Genomic DNA, 18,305 nt, shown 5'->3' with positions numbered 1-18,305 from the left:
TATGACAAACACATTGTGGAGGTCTTGTGAGTTAATTATCAACTTTTATTTGTATGTTCCTTGTGGGATAGTAGAAAGAACTCTGGACCAGGAGTCAGGGGACCTCAGTTTTGGTCCCAGCTGTATCACTAAATAGTGGTGTGTCCTTGGGCAGTTCAAGAAACCCCTCTGGACTTCAGTTTCCTCACCTGAAAAATGAGGGATTTGGATGAAATTAGTGATTTTCAAACTATAGTTTTGAACCTCAGATGTCTTTGGTTCCCCCCTCCCACCAGTTTGCATCGTTAATACTTTTGTCTGTTATAGTTGTTTATCTGTCTGCCTGAGGTTTACTTTTAAGCGAGAATTCCTAAACTTAACTTTTAAAGTCATTAGTCTCCAAGAAAACATAACGACAGGTCCCCTGGCTGCTATGTGCACAACTTCTCATCAATTCCATGTTATTTTAATGTAAAATATTACATGTCATTTAAAGGAGATAGGCATCTTTTACAAATGAAAAAACTAAGGCACTAAAGTGGTAGAAGGTTAGTTAAAATGTTAAGATTGTTAAAATATGTATGTAGATGGACTGAATGTTTCAGTTTACCTGGGATCAAAGCCTGTTTTTTGTGTTAGATTGTAACTTGTACCCAGTATTTTTACTCTTGGCGTCTTCATTGATGAGGGGAAACGTATGCCTGTAATGTGAGTTAGTACAGGTGAAAGACTCTCTCGACTCTGAAATACTTGTACAAGTTCATCTCTTTTTTACATGCCTACGGTAAATCTCCCACTCCTTTTTCTTTTTCAGTCACATGAACTGTGTTTTTAACCACACTAGATATTTTACTGAATTGTTTATGTTTAACATAGACCTCTTATAAGGTTTAATATTTCTGAAATATGAATCTGAACTGGAAGAGACTTTTCATGTTTGAGATCTCCTTTTTTTGACATTGTTGTCAAATACACTTACGTCTTACTCTCAGAAGTGTAATTGATTCCAAAATTTTGCACGTATTTGGAAAGTTAACCGTTATCATTCAATTATATAATATTTTATGTAAAAACAAGTGTTTCAATATTGGAAAAGAAGATTGGCATTTTTTTCAGGGTTAGGATGATCTGGTAGGCACATTGGCAGTGCACATTAAGAACCATTTTTGCAAAGAACCAAAATTATTTTTGAAACCCAGTGTTTCTTTTGAGAGTTTTGAATGTGAAAACATGGCATAGAGACCTATGTTAATAGGAGACTAAAAAAAATAAAATAATCGAACTTCATATGTCTCTGAGCAGACTGTCACTGGCTCCTGTGTCTGTAGGTTAGAAAAAAAAATTGCTTATGTAGCCAACTAAGATATGTCACTGCAGTCTGTATGCAGTTTTGCAGTTTTCATAGTGTGTAGGTGTTTTGATATTTTCAAGTCAGATGTATCTTTGCGTGCAGGTTATGTTGTAGCCACTGTCTTCTTTCCAGCATTTCTCTGCACGGGCAGAAATTATTCTTGACAGAGAAACTGAATTTGAGAGATTAGTTGATCCTTATTACCAGGTTCTACTATGTTGATTCATTATCCTTCTTGAGTCTTATTTCAGTCTTCTGCCTTACAACCTCTGTTAAAAGCTCCTGCAGGGTTTCAGCTACACGGTAGTCTCATCCTAACATGGCCCACCTGGACGCCACTTGCTCCCGCCCCAAACTTCAGAGTCGTCCTTTTGACTGCTCTCCTCCCACATCCCTTGTCTCATTCTGCAGCAAGTCAGCTCTGCCCTCAGATAGAGTCCAGAAATCTAACCACTTATCACCATCTCCACCTGTTCCACTAATTAAGTCTTGTCATCTCCTGCCGGTACCACTTCAGTTAACTTTCTAGCTCCTCTCCTGGCTTATACCTTTGCTCCTTTACAGTGTATTTTCACAGTAGCTGGAGTTACCTTTTTACAAGCTAAAACGTTTCCAATCACTTCCCTTATCACAATTCTCCAGTAGCCTCGAAAATGTGGAGTACAGGGTTTGTATATTATTTGGCCTCTTGCTGACTCTCAGATCTGATTTTCTACTGCTTATCCCCTTTGTTCACGTCACTCTAGCTGCACTGGCTTCAGGATCTTGGTACTCTGCTGTTCTTTTTGTCTAGAAGTTCAGAGCTTTCACTGGGGCTTTGTTGAGATCTTATGTTAAGTGTTGCCTCCTGGTTGCTGTTCACCTTGTTTAATCTGTTTTCACAGCAGTTGTCACTACCTCAAATTATATTTATGTGCTTGTCTCCTGCATTATATTGTATTTCTTTTGTCTAGCTTAGTCACTACCATAACCCTCGCTCTTACAACAGTGTTTGGCTTGTAGTAGTTGCCCAGTAAACAGTTAAGAATGAATGATCCAAAGCACTGGTGGTGCATTGGCTTTAAATCAGAAGGTGCTTTTATTATAAGAGCAGGGAATCAAGGGAAGATACTTGAAGGCTTTGGTAGAAGAGTGTGAAGGAAGTGACTAAATAAAGGCTTTCTGTTTCTCTGTGAAGGAGGTAGTGCAGTTGTCTGCCAATAGTTGGGGGAGAGATTATGGAGAAGAGGTTTATTAATAGACTAAGTAGTATGCACTAACATTTAATGTGAAATCAAAAGAATTCATAAATTAAAAGGATCAGATGTCAGAGAAAGAATTCCTCATGCTGGTGTATCTGGGAGGACTTCTTGGAGGTATTGAGGTTGAGTCGAGCTGTTCTGGACCACCCGGAGGAGGATAGGTGGGGAGGAAACACAGGGTCTTGCAGGCAGAAAGAACTGGGAGTGTGCAGGTTCAAAAGAACCTGGGATGGTTTGGGAGAGACCGGCTGTTTAACTTGGCTGATAGAGGAAAGGAGGCAGGAAAGGTCTTGTGAGATTGATCTTAGATACATTTTGTCCTCCAGGCCAAGGGGAGCCCTTGGAGGCTTCTAGATAGAGGAGCAGAAGGGTACCCAGGAGGGGATAACCAGAATTAATTAGCAAGCTGGGAGATGAGTTTAAAAGATATCGTAGTAAGGGTATGAGAGTGAGACTGGAAAGGAAGGGGTTGACTTAGAATAACTTTTTAAGAAAAGATTGCTAAGACCAGGGTGCCTAGATCGAGGCAGGGAAGAAGCTGGAGAGTCAAACGTGCCTTGGAGTTTTTGCTCTTAAATGCCTGAAGAGTGGGTAGTGTTGCCTTATTATTATTATTTTTTTAATTTAAAAAGATATATTTAAAAACATTTTTGTGGCTGCACCCATAGCTAGTGGAAGTTCTCGGGCCAGGGATAGAACCTGAGCCACAGCAGTGGCAATGCTGAATCCCTAGTCACTAGGCCACCAGGGACTTCAGTAGTGTTGCTCTTAGGGAAGCATGTTTTGGTGGGGAAACTATGTTCCCACCTTACAGCTAATAATTTGTTTTGATCAGTAGGTGTTCCTTAATATTTATAGTTTCTTACCTGTATTGATTAGGACCACACTGATTTTGGTTAAGTGCTTATTCCTGTTCTAGTGGTTTTTAAGAAAAATAATTGCTCAGTGAGTGGTAAGACAGAATATTTCCTTAGATCATAGAATTCTCTTTATTGCACATTTTAATTTTCAAAGTACTTTCAGTTCTGGACTTATTTAACAGTAATTCAGTGAGATTGAAAAGTTTGGATTTGCCTTTGTATTTTTTTTTATTTTTTATTTTATTTTATTTTTTTGTCTTTTTGCCATTTCTTGGGCCGCTCCCGCTGCATATGGATGTTCCCAGGCTGGGGGTCTAATCGGAGCTGTAGCTGCCAGCCTACGCCAGAGCCACAGCAACGAGGGTTCCGAGCCGCGTCTGCGACCTACACCACAGCTCACAGCAACGCCGGATCCTTAACCCACTGAGCAAGGCCAGGGATCGAACCCTCAACCTCATGGTTCCTAGTTGGATTCGTTAACCACTGCACCACGACGGGAACTCCTATGTTGTTTTTTAAAAAACTGCAGTTAAATATGGTTTATTTTCAGATGAAAACTAGTATTGAATCTCAGTACAATTTTCCCACAATTGACTGGGTCTCATGTTCCTCCTCTTGTTCATAGTATCTTGTGCATTATCTCTAAAGTCATTCCATTAGCATGTTAACTTCAGTAGTCTAAAATGGTAGGGATGTGTCTTTTCTTTTATTCTTTGTTGTGCTGTTCAGTCATTTGTTCATTCATTCAGCATTTGCTGAGCATCAGCCATGTCAGGCAATATATTAGGTACCAGAATTACAGATAAAACAGTATCCCCATCCTTACACAGTTGGCAGTTTAAGAATGAGGAAATAGTTATACTGCAGTATGAGAAGTACTATGATCAATGCATCTTATTTCAGGTTTTGAACTCATTTGATGTGTGAGTTTTTAGTTAGTTTGTGATTTTTTTAGTTAGTTTGAAAATGCAATTAGCAGTTTTAGAAAAATTGCTTTTAATTTCAAAACGGGTGTGAAATATCTGAATCATCTGCCCTTTGAATGATTCATTCTGCTTCTCTTTTAGCAGATAATTGATGTTTGAATTTTCTGTCTTTTAAAGTCCACTTGAAGTGGGACATATATAAATAAATTGGAATTACCATTTAGTTATCCCAAGTACTAGGTATAGAAAATTTTAAAATTTTGCATATTTTAATCTTTTTTATTTTTTACATTCTTGGTGATTGAATGATTTTTTTTTTTTTTTTTGGAGAAATTTAGATCGTGATGTGATTTGAGGATTTTTTTTTTTTTAAACAACAAAAAACTAAAGTATAGTGTATAACAGTGTTGGCTCAACCATAATTGCTCCCTGCCTTTGGAATTGTATGAAAATGTTCTGATTATAACAGTTTTCTATTAATTTATATTATATGGGATGCTCAGGTTATGAATGATTGAAATTGAGACCCTGTAGATGCTCAGAATCAGTACCTAGGTCTGCTGAATTAATTTTTCTTAGCAGGTATATAGTAGAAGAAATAATTTAAAAATTCCACTGTCTTTTATTACGTGGGTAAACGGATGGATTTCCCAATCCAGATTTTCACATTGCTTTAAGGGTATTGTAGCTAGTAGTAAAGTTTTCAACTCTGAGGTATTTTAAGCTAAAGATGTTTCAAAGTCTTTCTCCTTTGTTCGTTTAGTCACTAAAAATATGAGCTATTTATTGATAGCTCAATGGGACATTAACCCATTGAGAAGATTTACAGCTATTTATTCATTTAGTCACTAAAAATATGAGCTGTTTCTATTTATAGAAACCCTGTAACATATTCATTACCCTTTTGTTTAATTCACATTTGTAATATATAACTATACTACAGTTAAATTTTTTTGTTGTGTTGTTTTCTGAGGAAAGGGGTGTATCCTTAAATTCCATTATTTTTACTAAAAGATGTCAGCTTTTCTACTCTGGAATAGAATTTTACAGGTTTGACATAGTATTGGCTATTGGCTTAATGATCCAGTTTAAATGTAAGTATTCATCAGAGATGAACTTTTTCCTTGAATGCACATTTAAACTGGCATGTTGAAATAATCTAGGTCTCCATCTGCACATCTGAATTCATTTTGTAAAATATGGCAAACAGCTGCATTTCAATTGAAAGCTAAAACAACTGCAGGACATTAACCCATTGAGAAGATTACAGTAGGTTTTCAGTTCCATGTTAACTGTATTTATTAGAGAAAATTGACTTGAGTGCTTCTGCTTTTAACTGACTTTTTTTTTTTTTCCCCCTTTAAATGTCTGGGAGATAGGAAATAAAGCCTTGGAATGATAGGACTTTGATGTGTAAAGAAGTTAATGTCTAAAGAAGTTAATTATCTAAATCATCAAACAAAATGTAGGCACAGGAAATAATTATTTTAAAGATTCTAATACGCTGTCCGCTCATCATGTCAGGAAGAATGTTATTCACCTGTTTGATTTAAGAATTAAACCACTGGATCGTGAGAGGATGATCGTGGTTATAATAAACTGGGATTGGGACCTTTCCCCTCTTTCTCCTGATACGAAACATTTGCAGTAGAGGCACAACCTAAAAATGCTGAGGCTTTAGTATGAATTTACTTTCTGAAACGTCTCCTCTTGAGAGAGTGTTAAAGCAGTGACTGGATTTGCAAAGTAAAAAGGGGGCGGTTACTCCATCAATGGTCTCAGGGCGTTTGGCCACTGGGTAATCCCACAGAATGACAGGTCTTCAAATCTGACACAAGTCAGCTTAAATTGTAGCTGTATGTGAAGGCTGAGGTTAGTACGTGATCTTTGAGCTTAACATCTTCTCTGGGATATCATACCTCTCTCAGTCTTGGGATAAGTGAAACATTTTCTAAGGTGATTGGGAAAACTAAGTTCCTTTTTTAATCACTGTGTCCTGATTTTGTAGGACTGTTCCTCTGAGAACTTGCTTTCCAATCTTATTTTTCTCCAATCTTGGACTGACACACACACACACACACACACACTTTTTTCAAACCCGAGTTCCAAATGTTGTTGCTTCTTCTATTATTTGTAGGAAAAAGTACTTTTTCCGAAAAAGTCTTTGTGAACAAATAAAACAAGTTTAGGCTTAAAAATGCTGTTGGTCTTTCACAGCATTAGCTTTATGTGTTTTAGAATTTTGGTTTTCAGGCTCAGTTTGAGTGAAACTTTTTTCTTTTTCTTTGTTCTTGCATGCTCTTTCTGGTGGTTTGGCCTGGCTCTTAGGGCCCTCAGGTTAGACCAGGGCTTATGTTGGCAGATGGCTTGTCCTGCTACAGAATGATATTGGGAAATTCTAGATCTAGCCACCCAGCTAATAAGCTGTCTGTCTTAGATCTCTGTCTTTTTGCCTTCTCAAAAGCTTCGTATGTGGCTCGTCTCAGGCAGTGGTTTGTAGTAGTTTTTATTTTTTTCAGTTTTCATTTATGGGACCCAGCCTTTCCACCTCAGTCATCGGTGAATGACCCTGGTTCAAGTTTCCTTTTATCAGTGTGAGTCTCCATTGCCCACAGGAGTAGTCAGATTAGAGGATGAATTAAGAAGATAAACTTGCTAGCAATATGGAGAATGAACTGAGTTGCAAAGAGAGAAGCTATAGATAGAGCTCAACAAGAAAGGGAGCAGGTAAAAACATAAAGTGGAATTCTTTTGGCTTCTTACAAATTATAGGGTGCAGGAGGAGTCAAAGATAATGACTGAGATTTTGGGCCAGGCTGACTAGTAGCAGTGGTGATGTTAGTATGAAAACAGAACTTATTTTATAAGCAAACTGATTACTATTTGTTGAATTGTATTGAGGTCTTTTAGTGAAAATGTTCAAGTTTCTGAAACTTTGTGAAATAAGGATAATCTAAATTTGTCACATACAAGCTTTTAGCAGATCACGATAGAATTCTTGAATTCTTTCTGTTTATAGTCGTTAATTATTCTGAGTGCTTTGTCCATGTTAGTGGGTTTAATCCTCACAACAACGTTACGAGTGTACGGTTATCATTCCCATTTTACATCTGAGGAAACAGAGCCACGAAGACGTTAAGGAACTTGTCCCAAGTTGCAGTAAAGAAGCAGAGCTGGGATTCTAACCCGGAGAGTCTGACTTCTGACTCCTAATTATTTTACTATACTTCAAGTTCTCACTACTGCTTTATTATGTATTTTAAATTCACTAATTCTTCCTTAATCTGCAAAGTATTTTTTTAAGGAAAATCATAGCATTGCAGAATTTATGTAAACATGAAATAATAGTTAACATTTATCGAGCGCTTACTGTGTCCTTGAGATAAAAGCATTGAAACTGAGATAAAAGCATTGAAGCTTTTAGTACTTGAACATTATTTTCACAAATTCTTATTTATGGGATTAGCACATGCAGTAAACAGAATGGCGTGTATTAGGATTAGCATCTAGTTTTCTCATTATGTATTAGCTTAATTTTATTGGGAAAAAGTCACGTTTTAAATTGATGAGTTATTTAGTCATAAGATTATAAAATATCATAGTTCTTGCTTCTGATCTACTGATTGGCTTTATTGGTATTATTTGTATTTTAGGCTTTTTTTTTTTTTTTTTTTTTTTTGGTCTTTTCTAGGGCCGCATCCTAGCCAGAGGTTCCCAGGCTAGAGGTCAAATCAGAGCTGTAGCCACTGGCCTGCGCCAGAGCTGCAACAATGCCAGGTCCGAGTGGCATCTGCGACCTACACCACAGCTCATGGCAACACCAGATCCTTAACCTACTGAGCAGGGCCAGGGATTGAACCCACAACCTCATGGTTCCTAGTCAGATTTGTTAACCACCACACCATGATGGGAACTTTGTATTTTAGGCTTTTGATCAAATGGAATTAGATTATGTTGTAGTTTTCTAATTTTGTATCTTAGAGCTGTGCAGCTCTTTCTGAAATGAATCTTATTTGGAGAACCCCAGCATACGAACTAGAAAAGTCAGAGTTGTGGTGTTTTGGGTGGAACTGCGTGGGGGCCACTGAGAGCTCACTGAAATAATGCTAGTGAATTTTAGGGCTCCCCGGAACACATTTTGAAAATCACCGAGCTCATTTAAAATAATGAGTATTTTTCTTCCAATACTTACTATAAAATATGCACTGAAATGTTTATCACCCAGGCAGATAATTTTTTGATATCATAATTGACTAAGCAGTTTTTCACCTTACTATTTCATTTTAATAAAGAACGTTAAGTATGAACAAATCAGATTTATATACAACAAATTCGAGATTTAAATATTTCTATACTTTTTGAAGTAATTTATAATTGCTTCTGTTTTCCGTGCGTTTACTTATAGCTAAATGCATATTGTAAGTTTAGTTCTCTTTTTTCTTTAGATGAATAATACTGCAGCCAGCCCAATGTCTACTGCCACTTCAAGTAGTGGAAGAAGTACAGGGAAGTCTATAAGCTTTGCAGCAGAATTGCAGAGTATGATGTAAGTATGTCTCTGTATCTCACTTATTACTATTTTAAGTTTATTCATGTTGATGAAAGATAATAGAAATAAGATCTATGAAACAACGTGGAAATTTGTAAGTAAAAACTCAAATAGGGTTATAACATTTTAAATAGACATATGCAGAAGGGGCAAATTGGTTAAAAATGCCACAGTGACACTGCATTAGAACAAAAAGTACTGGTTCATTTTCATCAGAGTGAACAATCAAGTAAACATTTTTGCTGTAATTATTATCTGCCCAAATCTGTGTTATGAATTATTACCATTTTAGTTTTGATCTAGAAAATTTTGACATTGATTATATTCTTGGAAAGTTAGAAATATTTTCAGAGTTCTCAATTTTTCTCAAATGTCCTAATAATTCTATGAACCTCATTTAAATTAGTTTTCAGTTTTGAGAATATTTGAAATCACTGTGTTTTAGAACTTGAGAAAAAAACTTAGCACATTTAAAAAACACGGTTATTTAGTTTTTGAGAAATTGCACAGCCGTTAAAATTTCTTTCCAAAGGCTCTGTTCAGCTTGATTTCTGGCTTCTTTCAGTGAGTGAGACTGCATATCTTGATTTGATGAGAGATAATGTATTTATTAGGAATGCCTGCTGGCACATACTGGTTTTTCTTTTCTTTTTTTTTTTGGCCTTTTCTAGGGCCGCTCCTGCTGCATATTGAGGTTCCAAGGCTAGGGGTCCCGTCTGAGCTACAGCTGCCGGCCTACGCCAGAGCCACAGCAACGCAGGATCCCAGCTGTGTCTGCGACCTGCACCACATCTCATGGCAACACCGAGTCCTTAACCCACTGAGCAAGGCCAGGGATTGAACTTGCAACCTCATGGTTCCTGGTCAGATTCGTTAACCAGTGCGCCATGACGGGAACTCCTGGTTTTTCTTTATTATTGGCTCAGGAGACAATATTCAGCATAAGGGGGATAACATGTTAGAGTTCTTCTTTTTCTATGGATAAATTATTCATGACATACCCAACAATTTTAAAAGAATGTTTCCTTTGAAGGTTTAAGTGGATGTATATTGATAGCCTTCGTTATGGATTAGCTCCACTGTGTGATGATTATTGTTCAAAGGAAAAATAAATTAGAGCTTATATCTAATAGTTGCTTGGTAAACATACTTTAAACAGGGTTGAAAACATTTAGATTCTCAAACTTTTTGGTCCTGCGATCCCTTTATACTCTTAATTATTAAAGACCAAAAAACAGCATTTGTTAATGTGAATTGTATCTATTAATAATTACTGCTTAGATTTAAAACTGAGAAATAAAATTGATTAAACTATTTGAAAAATAATAAACCTATATATAATACGTTAACATAAGTAATATATGCCCTATAAAATACATTCTAAAACCAAAAATGGGTAACACATTTTGTTAGATGAGAATAAATTAAATGTATTAATTTAGGAGTTATATGAGGTGAGGCTATATTTAAAATTATGGAAAATTTTAAGGGTTCATGATTGTATATACTTTTTTTTTTTGTTTTTTGTGTTTTTAGGGCCGCACCTGTAAGATTGTATATACTTTTGTGTATTTCATTTTTTTAAGCTATCGTTTAGTAGCTTTATGTTCAACATTTATGTTGTTCTGTGTTAATTATGTTTAAAAATACTAAACATATTTTAGAATGTTTAAAGTGAGGAAATTAATTTTCCTGTAGAGGCAATTCATTGATTTACTTTGATTTTAAAAGACTTTTTGTTTTTTGAAATTTTGAACTCATAAAATCATTGGAATATCATAATGAACTCCACGCATCCATCCTCAAACTAATAATAATTGTGATTTGCCAGTCTTCTTTAACTTTGCTCCGTACGCTTTACTTTTTTTTTAAATGAAAAATTTTAAAGCAAAGCCCAGACATCATATTTCAAGTTTGATATTATTTATTAAAACAGTGTATTTTTTTAGTAGGTAATAAAACATGCTCTACAGAAGAGATCAGCAAACTATGGCCATCGGTCCGTAGGCTGGCTGCCTGTTTTTTAAAAATAAGGTTTTATTGGACCACATTATTTATCTGTTATCTATCGCTGCTTTCACGCTACGTGGCAGAGTTGAGTAGTTGTGACAGAGACCATATGGCCTGTAAAGCTGAAAATATGTACTATGTGGCTCTTTACAGAAAGTTTGATGACCTCTGATCTGTAGAAACAGTTCTCTATAAGAAAGCTATCTTTCCTTTGTCACTTATACTTAGGAAAGGTTCTACTTAGTGCGCTGGATGGACTGCAGGCCACTTAAGAAAACTGAGAAAAAAAATAAAAAATAAAAGCTAAATTCAGCACTTTCTCATTAAATACTTTTGCAAACATCTTCCGAACTAATGTGCTTAAGCTGGATTCAGAATGCGCAAGTTATTGTTGGCCACAGCTTTGGAAGAAATGTACATTTTCCTTCTATTTCAGACCTCGTAGAGAGGCCACTCCTAATAGTTACATTCATCATTTATAGTCTCAAGTTATTTTTTTCTCCTTATGAATTGCTTCATAGAACAGGAAAATAGGACCAAGATTAGAGGAATCTTTTTTTTATTTACCAAACCTGAGCATAAGGTTCTCAGGCTTTTGATTATATAAAATCAGAATCAATACGCACTTGACCCTTGCTTATGTGATATTACATGAGAAAGTGCAGACTTAAGTCTCTCCGTTTATTTTGTGTTGTAGGAATTTCATTCTGTGAATCTCTATTCTCCCCTGCATTTTCACAGTTCTAAGCCTGTATTGTGTTGCTGCTTTTTGATCCTCTATTGCTACTGTCTTCCCCACTCTTTCACCACAGATGAGCTGTTTTTTCTTGGCTTGCTGCCCTCTGAAGAAGTACCAATATTGTAGTGTCATTTCAAGGGAATGGTTTCACTGAAAGGTATCTAGCTGTCAAGCACAAAAGGAATTGTCAGGATCTGCTATTAAATGTAGAGCTGGCAACCGGTCTGTTTTCCTATTAGAGCCTTAATAGAATGGACGGTGTCTTACGTTTGGGGAAATACCACTAGTGCAGCATTCTTAAGGAAGTACTTCTGCAGATTCGAAACTAAAGGATTGGCAGTCCAACGGTCGCTGGTGGGTTGGGGACCACAGTAGCCTTCCCTTACCTAGTGCATATATCTGAGCATGTCTGCTATATGCTCTTTAATCGCAGCTCTTTGAGTAACATGTGCTGGAAGGGTCCAGAGGCTTTTCATTTTTAAGTTACTGAACTCACGTAGCCTATAAATTAGAAAGTAAAATCTTTTCAATCCACACTGCAGGTATTTTGACAGACTTCTTAAGAATTTAAATTCATTTAAATGCACCTTAAGGAATCTTCCTCAGACTTTCTCTTCTTATTTTACTCATTTATAAATTTCTGGCCCTTGTTATTATTGTACTTTTACAGGTGTAGAGGCCTGGTGATATATCAGGTTTTGTTGGTTGGTAGCATTTTTAGTCATTCTCATGTGACCAAATTAAAAGAAAAAAAGGTTTTGTTTCCATGCTACTTGTATTTTGTAAGAATTCTTCCAAATGAAAATTTCATCATTACTTCGAATCCACAGATTTGAAATAAACTTTTCTAAAGTAGAAATTTTCTTTATATACAGTAAAATTCACTCTTTTAGCTATGCTATTTGGGAAGTTTTGCACTTTTAAAAAAAGAACGATATTGAGCAAGGCCTTATATGGCAGGACCTAAATGCCTTCAAGATAGTCTAGCAATAGAGGAGGGTGTGGAGACTTAATGATTGTCATGGAATAGGATATGAAAAATTCCATGGTGGTACAAGGGAGCGGGTGAGGAACTTCTGAGTTGTAACTTCCTGACTTTAGGTCTGTACTTCTGACTGCTTTCTGGAAGCTGCATTAAGTATTCTTTTAGCACCATGAACTGTATGTCCAAAACTGAGCTAATAATTTTTCCAGTAGGATTTGCTTCTTGGGAATTTTTGGGATAAATAGCAACAACCATTTATTTCTTGCTATACTAGAGTAGGGCTTAGTTGTATATGTGAAATGGTATCATTTGGCTGTTGCTTAACACTTTGAAGTTATTATTCAGTTCTATCCTAACCTTATCTGACTTTAAAGGGACCTAATATGTAAATGGACACAGGGTTCCTTCAAACACTGAGTTTCCCTGGTGCATTTAGGTTTTCCAGGAAACTGGAGGGAAGAAATCTTAAGGTAAAATATGCTAACATTCCTGTATTCCAGTTTCAGAGATACTTTGATAATACCAGTGATAATAGCCAGTACTGCTGTGTGTACCAGGCACCCTCCCGAGTACTTCCACACAGCATTTCAGTTAATCCTCACACAACCCTCTGAGGATTCTCTTAGTCCCTGTTGTAGATGAGGAAACTGAGACACAAAGGTTAAGTAATTCATCAAATATTGCTGTTATAGTAAGTGGGAAAACCAGGATTTAGGGCAGAAAGTCTAACTCCAGGGTCCAAGCTCTTGACAACTTATGCTAAATTACATTTCAATCAATAAAACTTACTTTGATTTATAAAATTGAGTTTACAAATGAACTTCTACTAGCTTATGTGTGATTAGGTGCTATAATGAAATTACAAATGGGAAAGATGGATAATTGTTCAGTTAATTATTGTTATTTGTGATGAGGTCTAATTTTTATAATAAATATTGGATTAACTTACTATTTTCATATTATGGCATTTATTTCAGTTTCCTGTACCTAACCACCAAATCTTTTTAGGCGAGACCATATCAGTAATGGAGAGAAAGTATAATTTTTCATAGAAATTAAATATGTATATACTCCTTATCAGATGCTTATATTGTGATGTTTCATAATTTTGGATGTAAACATGTTGAATATTTAAATGTCCACCTTGTTTTTATTTTATCTCTGTTAATATTTTAATTCCTGAAATTTCAATTATATTAAAGTATGTTAATAAACTTATCCTTGTACTTTTTTGTGAAATGCATCTATTTGGAAGGTTTTAAGATATACACTAGTTTATAAGTTTAATAATAATGAATAAGATTTTCAAATTGTATTATAAAATTGGTCACAATCTTTCCTAAAAGTGCAAAATGTGCAATCTTTCCTAAAAGTGCAAAATGTGCAAAAGTTGATTGAGACCATAAAAACACTGTGTAACTGAAGGCTGTTTAGAAGTTTCCATGTGGCTCAGCAGTAACAAACCTGAGTAGTAACCATGAGGATGTGGGTTCGATCCCTGGCCTGGCTCAGTGGCTGAGGATCTGATGTTGCCATGTACCGCAGCATAGGTCACAGACATGGCTCGTATCCTGTGTTGCTGTGGCTGTGGTGTAAGCTAGCAGCTATAGCTCCAATTACATCCCTAGCCTGGGAACTTCCGTGTGCTGTACGTGAGGCCCTAAAAAGCAAGGAAAAAAAAAAAAAGAAAAGAAAAGAAAAAAGGAAAAGGTTGTTTATGCTTTTTTCCTTTCAGAAATGAATGTTTCAGTTGCTAGATCTAACTGAATTAAATCCCTGCACTGATAGAATGTATCGTTTTATAAAAGTGACATAATTTTGAATTTGTTTTTAAATATCTCTGTCAATTATTTCATGAAAATACCTAGGTCTTTTATTTTAGGTTATAAAATTACCAGAGGAAAAACATTTTGTTTAGTCTTAAAAATGAATTTTTGAAATTCAGGGGATGGTCATTTTAATAATTCTGTGATGAAAATCCTGAGTTATGTGATGAAAAATAGGCAAAAATTCATAGATTTGTCACTCTAAAATTGTAGTACTTTATAGTTGCAAGTTATTTCCAACGAATACTTGTTTTGAACTAATTTGATGGTGGAACCAGGACCTAATGCTGGGCAGTTATTTATTGACCTCACGTACCTTCAGTGTTAATATTAGTACATCCCATGGTGTTTCTGAGCGCCTTGCTTCCCTAGACCCTCCCGAGGGTTATATGTAGCCAAATAACTTTGATGTAGTATTTACTTTCTAAAATCTGAAAACTTCTGAATTCTGATATACATCTTTCAGATAAGGCTAAGAAGGCTTTGTGGACTTGTTATCTACCTCAGAGGGTTTATATGAAGGTATTTTAAATGAGTTACTGAGTCAAAGCATATAGTTATTGTTCCTGGAACATCGTAAACACTGTCCTGTTGATTGTTATCATTGTATTTAAAAGAATAATGTGATCATCAACATACTGATTTGGGAAGTTTATAAAAAATTTTCAAGTGCAGAGGGAAATGTTTGCAGTTTTTTGGGAAGACTTTATATGATTATAGAAAGAGTTGATTTGTCTATATTACTGTCTAGGAGAACTTTCGGTAGTGGTGGAAATTTCTGTTCCTCTGCTCTCCAGTATGATAGCCCTCACCATGTGTACCTACTGAATACGTTAAATGAGCTAGAAAACCAAGCAACTGAACTTTGCATTTTATTTTAATTTAAATTTAAGTAGTTGCATCTAGCAAGTGGCTGTCATATTGGATAACAGAAGGACTATGGAAAATATAAATAATACATGAAATACTTCTTTTGTGGTATGCTTATATTTTTATTGAAATTGGGAAAATATATTTTACACGTTACATGGCTTTATTTTGCATTTACTCAACACTGTCATTCGTTTACTTTTTACATCTTTTTTTGGTTGTCCTTGTCTTACAGTTCTTTAATGATTTGGGGATGTTCACTTTTGATTCCTTCAGCAGGTCAGATTTGATTGTGAGGTTTAATATTACATTCATGTTCAGTTTTGTAGGCAGTCTGGGTAATATTGAAATGTGTTTCTTAAAAATGTTCTTTTGTGAATTTACACAATGTATTTATACATAGTCTTTCTGAAAATACTGTGACTAGACTCTGGATATCTTGTACTACACTTGTACTGTATTATACACAGCATGACTGTGTGTAAATGGCTGTGTAACATCATGGTGTGTTTTGGGTGCTTGTTCCCATGTAGCTAGACTCACAAAATTTCTGGGAGCTATAAAGTTATCAGTATGTTATGAAGCAATTTGTCAGTTCATTATTTTTATTTTTAATATGCTGAGATTGTGAAAACGTATTTTTAAAGGTATCAAGGTAAAAATTAATCTTTGAAAAAGGTACTTGATAAAAATGGATTCTTCAATACTGGTAATGTGTCAGAATGGTTAGTAACTTTGGGTAGGAAATTAATTTGATATCTATGATAATGTTTTGATTGCTTCTTTACAATAAATTCTGTTGAAATAGAATGTAAACAACTCTTAAAATTAAGAGAGTGTGATTTTATAAACGAATAGTAGATTCTTAATAAAGAGGAATGAATCCTTTTGATTTTGATGATCTTTTGAGTCAAAGGATCCTGGCTGTTTTCAAGTTGGCAGTGGCACAGTTCTGGTTTCTTAGATTTTAGATATGAGACTGAGGTGCGGTCTGACATTGCATTCGAAGAAATGAGAATTGACTTATTCTGTGATGTGTTTTTATATGTCAACACACCTATTAATATGTGTGTGCATACTTCTAGCATATTAAAATACATCACAAAAGCGTATATTAGTAGTGTCGCCTTTTGCAAATACATCTTTTTTGACATCTCTATATAGACATTTAAACAATCTTAAGTAAAACGTCATATGCTTTTTTAAAAATACTGTAGTAGTTAGGTTTTCTAACTGGCATAACATTTTCCCTAGGAAAGAATGAATAGAGTTTGCAAACCACTGTTATCCGGAAGAGTAGTGACAACTAATCCTTAATCTGTTATCTTTGACTAACTGCTTTCTTCCTGTTTCTCTGTCTTGAAAGAACCAGGTTATGACCAGTTTTTACCGTAGAGTGTCACAAACCTTTTGTAGATCCGTAGAGTGTCACAAACCTTTTGTGGCTTTCTCCCTATTTGTGTATTACGTGGGTGGGTAATACCTGTTTAGTAGGGATAACAATATACTAGTAATGGGTTTCTGCCAATTGTGGGTTAAATTACACTTTTGGGCTGATCTGATCATCAGTTAATACTTATTTCTACGACAAAAATAACATTCTTTTTCTGTGGAATTACTTCCAAACAGTCAGACTTGGAATACAACCCATTGCTGAGTCAAACACTGTATTTTTTATTCTCTTTCAACCTACAGTTTGGGATTAAAAGTGTCCTTTATGTCTCTAATCTTTTAGAAGGATGTGGACAGAGATCATGTTTATTTTAAATATACAACGAAAACGTCACTTATCTGGAATGTATAATATACAAATATTTTAAAGGATAAATTAGTATCAAGGACAATAATGTCATGTTTTATTGAATGATTAAGATAACATGATATAGTGGAAAGGATTGTAGATTTGGAGCCAAAAGATCTTGGTTCCCTTGTGTATTAGTTGATTTTATAATGTTAAGAACAAAATACCTGCCCCCTCCAAAAAAAAAAAGAAAAAAAAAAATCACAAGCCATGCAAGTGTTATGGGTAGGGAGTTGTTATATACATATTTTATTAAAAATGAAGTATTTTTTATGTTATAAAAGCAGTTCGTGTTATTTTCTTAAGAGAAAAAAATTAGAAAATATAGCAATATGAAGAACACTTTAAACTCACTGAGTTTAAGTATTGTTAATGCTTCGGTATTTATCTTTCCACTTTCATTCTGATCCACATTAAAAAAATGCCAAAATCCCATATTATGATTGCTGTTGTATAACTTGGGTTTTTTCTTATTATTTAATATTATAAGCCCTTTTCTGTGTTAATACATAGTATTATCTTTGTAGCTGCAAAAGTTTGTATCCCATTATGATGTCTTTTAAGCAGTCTTGTTAAATACATTACATTATTTCTAATTTTTCAGCTTTACAGATAGGATTGTGATGAGCTTCCTGTAATACTCTCTAATTTAGGTATAGAGCTCTCCTTTCCTTTCCCTCCCACTCTTTCTTTCTTTCCCGCTCTCCTCCTCCTCTTTCTTTCTCTTCTTTCCTTCATATCTGTATCTTTGAGCATGTGACTAGATATTTCATTAGGAAGGATTCCTTTTTGATGACCTTTCACAAAGGTTGTAATGAATTATAATCCCACTAATATATATATGCCTTGTCAATATTAAGTAATATGATGTATGTATGATGTATAGTATTTATATATAAATAGGTTTAATTTATATATGTTTCTGTTTATATATAATGTTTTATACACATTTTATATATATTATCACAAAATAATTGTTTTAGTTTATTTTGTGTGGTTTTTTTTTTTTAAAGGCTGCATTCATGGCATGGGAAAGTTCCTAGGCTAGGGATCGAATTGGAGCTGCAGCTGCCAGCCTATACCACAGCTGCAGCAACGAGCCAGATCCAAGCTGTATCTGTGACCACACTGCAGCTCATGGCAACACTGAATCCTTAACCTGTTGAGA

At 35.1% G+C, this 18,305-nt stretch overlaps 2 protein-coding genes across 10 annotated transcripts in view; one reads left to right on the top strand and one right to left on the bottom strand.

Moving 5' to 3' along the window:
• The window catches only part of SUPT3H (SPT3 homolog, SAGA and STAGA complex component), a 397,798-nt gene that overhangs the window by 5,128 nt on the left and 374,365 nt on the right, over positions 1 to 18,305 (top strand). The window contains exon 2 of the mRNA XM_084968281.1: positions 8,803 to 8,903. The gene's annotated coding sequence lies outside the window, so the exon portion shown is untranslated. The remainder of the gene's footprint in view (positions 1 to 8,802; positions 8,904 to 18,305) is intronic.
• RUNX2 (RUNX family transcription factor 2) overlaps positions 1 to 18,305 on the bottom strand; it is a 358,411-nt gene that overhangs the window by 309,194 nt on the left and 30,912 nt on the right. The window lies entirely within an intron of this gene.

The sequence above is a fragment of the Sus scrofa genome, chromosome 7 (genome assembly GCF_054392235.1).
Source record: "Sus scrofa isolate SSC_HxYL_T2T_F1_AM1 chromosome 7, Sscrofa_HxYL_maternal_Yorkshire_Landrace_v2.0, whole genome shotgun sequence".
In the NCBI taxonomy this organism is placed as follows: domain Eukaryota; kingdom Metazoa; phylum Chordata; class Mammalia; order Artiodactyla; family Suidae; genus Sus; species Sus scrofa.
Note: the sequence above shows the minus strand (reverse complement) of the source record. Positions and strands in the feature narration are given on the sequence as shown.